Source organism: Aethalodelphis obliquidens, unplaced genomic scaffold (assembly GCF_003676395.1).
Source record: "Aethalodelphis obliquidens isolate GAN/ISIS:26980383/991018 unplaced genomic scaffold, ASM367639v1 scaffold48, whole genome shotgun sequence".
Classification (NCBI taxonomy): Eukaryota; Metazoa; Chordata; class Mammalia; order Artiodactyla; family Delphinidae; genus Aethalodelphis; species Aethalodelphis obliquidens.
Genome location: NW_020837992.1, coordinates 54,907 through 61,566, shown reverse-complemented (window position 1 = coordinate 61,566; position 6,660 = coordinate 54,907). Strand labels below are relative to the sequence as shown.

At 47.1% G+C, this 6,660-nt stretch overlaps 1 long non-coding RNA gene and 1 pseudogene across 1 annotated transcript in view; one reads left to right on the top strand and one right to left on the bottom strand.

Moving 5' to 3' along the window:
- The window catches only part of LOC113607395 (uncharacterized), a 5,004-nt gene extending 4,097 nt beyond the window's left edge, over positions 1–907 (bottom strand). The window contains exons 1-3 of the long non-coding RNA XR_003427927.1: positions 890–907; positions 569–658; positions 23–354 (exon numbers count right to left, since the gene is read on the bottom strand). This is a non-coding gene — a long non-coding RNA (uncharacterized LOC113607395). The remainder of the gene's footprint in view (positions 1–22; positions 355–568; positions 659–889) is intronic.
- A 2,322-nt stretch (positions 908–3,229) lies between these two features.
- Positions 3,230–4,819, top strand: LOC113607394 (high affinity cAMP-specific and IBMX-insensitive 3',5'-cyclic phosphodiesterase 8A pseudogene; annotated as a pseudogene).
- The last annotated feature ends 1,841 nt before the right edge of the window (positions 4,820–6,660 follow it).

Genomic DNA, 6,660 nt, shown 5'->3' with positions numbered 1-6,660 from the left:
ACTGAATCAATGGAAACCACACCTCGTTCCCAGGCTGTCTTTTTCCATTCGGTTCCTGTTTTCCCCAGCCCCCATTTACGGCTTCAGCAGGCAGAAGCTCTGACACTGAATCTATGGACAAAACACCTCCATCCCAGGCTGTCAGTTTCCATTCGGATCCTGTGTTCCTGAGCCCCCATTTAGGGCTTCAGCCGTCATCGGTATTTCAGCACGTAGCAGCTCTGACTCTGAACCTATGGACACAACACCTCCATCCCAGGCTGTTATCTTCCATTCGGCTCCTGTTTTCCCCAGCCCCCCAATTTACGGCCTCAGCAGGCAGAAGTTGTGACACTGAACCTATGGACACCACACCTCCTTCCCAGGGTGCTTTTTTTAATTTTAAACCTGGTTTCCCAAGTCTCACACTTATGGCTTCAGCAGGCAGAAGCTCTGACACTGAACCTATGGACACCACTCCTTCTTCCCAGGCTGTCATTTTCCATTCTGCTCCTGTTTTCCCCAGTCTCCCATTTACGGCTTCAGCAGGCAGAATCTCTGACACTCAACCTATGGACAGACAACACACCTCCTTCCCAGGCTGTCATTTTCCATTCTGCTCCTGTTTTCCCCAGTCTCCCATTTACGGCTTCAGCAGGCAGAAATTCTGACACTCAACCTATGGACAGACAACACACCTCCTTCCCAGGCTGTCATTTTCCATTCGGTTCCTGTTTTCCCCAGCCCCACATTACAGTTTCAGCAGGCAGAAGCTCTGACACTGAACTTATGGACACCACAGCTGCTTCCCATGCTGTCATTTTCCCTTCGGCTCCTGTTTTTCTCAGCCCCTCATTTGCGACTTCAGCCATCAAGGGTACTTCAGCAGGTAGCAGCTCTGACACTGAACCTATGGACACCACACCTCCTTCCCAGGCTGTCATGTTCCAGTCTGCCCCTGTCTCCAGGCAGAACTAATAGCCATTTCACAGGGCTGTTCCTAGTTCTGGGAACACACCACCCAGTGGTAACAATGCCTCAGCCCATTCCTCCACGCATTTACCTGCGACACGGGCAACAGATAGACAAACACTTCAAGCTTCCTCAGTCCCAGGTCTCCCGTCTCAGGCCAAACTGGGGGCCAACGATGTGTCGAGCCCTAACGAGTGTTTTCTATTGGGAAACCCAGTAGCCTCAGCACAAGTTAAAGTCCTAGCCGCTCCTGCAGCCTAGCCACCGCGAGTCAGCATCATGCAGTCAGCTTTGCCCTCTTCCATATTTGCCACCACCAGCAACATGCAGCCAGCCTTTGGCGACAACCCAGGCATTCTCCCTAGGTCTGTGTCCATTGCTAATTGTGTTTGGAGTTGCCACCAGGATGCCCAGTACTGGAGACGGTAGCTCGCTCTTTGCCGACACCACACCGGGCCCACTGTTCATGTGACCTGCAACCCCTACGGCCGGTGGGAGCCTTGGAGTTGGTGTGTCAGCCCCAGGCCTCACTCATTCAGAGGCATCCAGACCACTTAACTTTGGGACAGGTCTAAGTGGGGCACCCAGCACCACTTCTGTTCCTACTTTGGGACAGACAACCTGCCATCTACCTACCACGGCAAGGCTGCTGCAGTAGGAGGGGCAGGCACCATCCCAGCATTTGGGAACATACCTGATTCCACCTTAAATCCAAATACCTGGGGCCTACCTGCGCTCAATACAGGTGGTACGGTGATGGCAGGGGACAACACCATCCCCACGATGGGAGGCCCTAGTGTTTCTTTCCACTTTCCACCACTGCACACAGGGCCCATCTGGACGTAGAAAATCTACGTTTAAAAGTTCCATCACCAAGGAGATGAAATCTGTGTCAAGGGACATGTCAGTTTCCACCTTCCAACAGAGCACACCACATCTGCTGGAGTTGCAAGTATGGTTACCACCCGTGGGTTTCAACACACTTCTAGTTCTACCTTATTTCCGAGCACAAGGGGCCCACTTGCCCACTAGGTGGTGGTCGTCTCGGAGGGAACAACATCATGCCCATGATTGGAGGACCTGGTATTCCCGCTTACAACTGGGACCCACCTGGCCAATACACAGGTGGTGCGGATGGAGGGCACAACATCTCACGGGTGCTGGGAGGCCCTGTGTATTAACTGCCATCAGACTTGGAACCCATCTGTGCAGAGAATGGGGTGGGGGCGCCATGGGGGACAGCACCACACCTGCTGTGACTGCATACACTTCTGGGGCCGCATTAATACAAGGCACCTGGCCCCCGCCCCCAGCCAAAACCCAGGTGGCGCCACGGGGGACAGCATCATCCATATTTAGAGAGGAACCTCTACTCTCAGGAAGAACCCTGGGGCACCCAAGTCAGGACACCCCTCTGACTTAGACGAGCCAGCATTGTGTTTGGAGGCTTCTGGTCAGGGCAGCTGTGCCTGTGCTCATAGGAGCCTGGCAGCCTCATAACTTGCCCAGGGCTTCATAGGAGCCATCAGCTAATTCCTTTCTTCTACGAAGAAACTCTACAAATGAAGAGCAGATCTTATTCTGCAAACTGTGTGTAACCATGAATGGACTTTGTCTCACTGGAAAGTGGCTCAGCCCGTTTAAGTGAAACTTAACCTCCTCTCTTCCTACAGCAAGCCGGAGGACCACACCTCAGGGCTGTGCAAGAGTGAGTGTGTGTGTGCATGTGGCATATGAGCCCACTTCAGAACTACACCAGACTTGAGAAGTTCCAGTTAGGAGAATGGAAGAGAGCTGCCTGTATCATCCACTGTGCCATCCCTGGCTTGACTGTTAACTTGGTGGACCCAAGCCCCCAGCCAGTTTCCCTAGACTTGGAACTGGCAGGATGCCCACTGCTGTTTTCAGATGCTTCCTCTCCCCCTATGCATTTGCCTCAATGGGCCCTTCTCTTTCCCAGCTTTATGTACATATATATATATGTCAATAAAACCTTGTTCATATTAATCTGCTTCTGTTTATGTGTCTTTACTCACTGACTCAGCTGTAGAGGAAGAACTGACATATGTGAGTGGTGACGTGGGAGCCAGACTTGAAGACACCAAAATTTTGTGTCCCAGTAACTGGGATGTGGAATTAGGCACACATTATGGCTGCATGTGCTGAGTCCTGAAATCTGTTCTCAGTGTAACGAGTGACAATCAGGAGGAACTAAGGTCCAGAGGAGGGATAGATGGGGTGACTCACCCTGGCTTCTCTGTATGTCTCTCAACAACAAAATGTGAAGATGATACCTGTCATTGGACAGGGAGGAACAATTAGACACTATGTGTCCATTGTCAGAGTGTGCAATGGCAACAATAAGGCTGAGAAAATAGCTGAATGTGTTCAGTCTGACACTCATACAGATAATCAGTCAGGCAAACATAACGACGGGAGAAAAAACTCACTAGATGTCAGAACTGCTGCCTCTCGAACAAGAAAAGTTTCCAGCCAGAGACGACACTCCTCCATGGCCCGGATACATTCCATGTAGATTGAGGCGCCCATCACCAAGGCAATCGATATCATCAGTGCTGCCCAGGAAAGCAGTCCCATGCCTGTGACAGAAGCCTTAGATCGTGTGCTGGAAATTCTAAGAACCACTGAATTATATTCACCACAATTTGATGCTAAGGACAATGATCCTCATGCCATTGACCTTGTTGGGGACTTAATGTCTGATGTTTTGTGAAGACCATCCAGGAATGAGTATGTTCTTTCAACAAAAAACCTTCAACAGGTTTCCAGCAGTGTAATCACCTCCACCTTCCTTCACAACGTCCAATCACAGATAACTCGGGCCATGGAAAATGAGGAATTCTGGGACTTTGATAGTTTTGAACTGGAGGCTGCCACTCATAAAAGGCCTTTGATTTATCTTGGTCTCAAAATATTCGCTCGCTTTGGAGTCTGTGAAGTCTTAAAATGCTCTGAGACAACGCTGAGATCATGGTTGCAAATTATCGAAGCCAATTATCATGCTTCTAACCCCTACCACAATTCTACACATTCTGCCGATGTGCTTCACGCCACTGCCTATTTTCTCTGCAAAGAGAGGATAAAGCAAACTTTAGATCCACTTGATGAGATCGCTGCCCTCATTGCAGCCACTGTCCATGACCTGGACCACCCCGGGAGAACCAACTCCTTCCTGTGCAATGCTGGGAGCGAGCTGGCCATTCTGTATAACGACACTGCTGTGCTCGAGAGCCACCTCACGGCCTTGGCCTTCCAACTGACCACTCGTGATGATAAATGCAACATCTTTAAAAACATGGAGAGGGATGACTACCGGACGCTGCACCAGAGTATTATCGACATGGTCTTAGCCACAGAAATGACAAAGCACTTTGAGCACGTCAACAAATTTGTCAATAGCATCAACAAGCCCTTGGCAGCATCAGAGGAAGATGGAGAAACTGGTAAAAATCAAGAAGCCATAATCACTATGCTCAGAACTCCAGACAACCGCAGTCTGATCAAACGAATGCTGATTAAGTGTGCTGATGTGTCAAATCCCTGCTGACCCCTGGGAAAGTGCAGTATCTCAGAATCTGGTGCACGTATCTCAGAAGAATGTTTTTCTCAGACTGATGAAGAGAAGCGACAGGACTTGCCTGTAGTGATGTCAGTTTTTGACAGAAATACCTGCAGCATCCCCAAATCCCAAATCTCTTTCATTGACTATTTCATCACAGACATGTTTGCTGCTTGGGACGCCTTTGCAGACCTGCCTGAGTTAATGCAGCGTCTTGACAACAATTTTAAATACTGGAAGGGACTGGACGAAATGAAGCTGCGGAGCCTCCACCCACCTCCTGAATAGTGGGCGACACTGCCTGGGGCCCTGATGCTGTGTCCCTCTAGTCACTTGGGATTCCTGAGGGCAGAGTTCCTTGGTCCTTTCGTCCCCCGGTCTGCAGAGCCTGTAAGAGCACACAGGGATGTCGGCAACCTTCTGTAGCCACCATCTGATGCCACTGCCATAAAGTGAGACTTAGTCCACTCAAGGTACCTGGGCCTGCTGTGGGGGTGCTTCAGAAAGTCACGTGAGAACCATGGTTTGCCTTCGCATCCATTAAAACACGAGCTCAGGACTGCCCCTGCAAAGGACGGAGATGGATTTCCTGCCAGTGACAGAGAGTATCTCGTTAAAATTTCTCAGTTATGTTCAGCACTTAAGAACAGCTAATGGCAATCGGATCTTTTTTCACATCATAGAAGGTGCAATCACTCACTTTGGAACACTACTGAAAGTGACTTCTCTTTCAAAATTGAACAGAAAATGCAGACAAAGAAATTTTGAAGTTGATTATTAATATCGATTATTAAAATGTTTTATTTTATTAGAAGTTCAATATTTTCTATGAATTTAAAAATAATTCAAAGTCAAAGCCAACTTTAAATGCCATGACCAAATTTATATGATTCATATTAATTAAATACGCATTACTTCGTGTACAGACTTATTTTCATAATGCAAATTTCAAATATAAAATGACACAATTTTACTGCAAAAAAAAAAAAAAAACAAACCACACTGGAGGCTATATAATCCCTGATGTGTGATAAGGAACCACACTTTATGATTGTACTTTTCGAAAATGTTGAAATGTCTTTTGCAAAAACAAAACAAAACAAAACAAAAGCCACACTGGAGGCTAGATAATCCCTGATGTGTGATAAGGAACCACACTTTATAACTACTTTTCAAAAATGTTAAAATGTCTTTTGGGGCATCTTTTTATTCAATTGAGACTCAGGCCAGTCATCTTCATACATTCCCACTACACTCAGAGAGGATGGATTTGGCATCCAGGTTCATGTATCTGGAGAAACAAAGGAAGAGTTCATACCTGCTCTGTAATTATTGAAAATTTAAGTTGACCTCAAATGTCCCATGCTGCTTAAAATAGCAGAAAAGATCCTCTTTAATAACTGGCTTGGCTCTGAGCTAACTCACTAAAATATCAAATCACAAGAGTTATAATTGTGCCCAGTTATGGCTGACCCTAGAGTTCTGCTGGGCCTTCACTAGGTTTCATAATGGCAAAATTCCTGAGTCTGTGCAGCCTATCTTCCACTTGGAGGGGAGAACAGAAACTCATGTATATTATCTGGTAGGTTCGCCAGTAATAAATGCTATGGAGATTAAGCAGTATATGGTGAGGTGAGATTGTGGGCAGGGAGAAGCAAGGCTTTCAACTTAAATGGTAGACAGGATAAGTCTTACTGGGAAGGTGGAATTTGAACAGTCTAGAGGGATTCAGATGAGTCAGACATCTGAGGGAAAAGCATTCCAGATCATGGGAATAACCTCTGCAAGGCCCAGAGGAAGGATGCCAGTGTCCTCAGGGAAGAGTTAGTAAATAATGTGGCTGGAATAGAATCAGCAAGTAGTAGGGAGGGAAGGAGGAAAGGAGGACAGAGAAGATGTGTGTGGAGTTCCATGCACACCATTTACTGATTAAGTAATCACAAACAGTTAATTCAACCTTCAAGTGCTTCAGTGCTTTTCCTATGGCCTATTGACCTCTCAAGAGTTTTGGAAGGATAAAATAATGTAGGGAAGTGACTTATAAGCCATTGTTACTCTTCTTTACATAAGGATAGATGGATAGACAGGTAGATATAGATAGATAGATACATAGATAGATAGATACACAG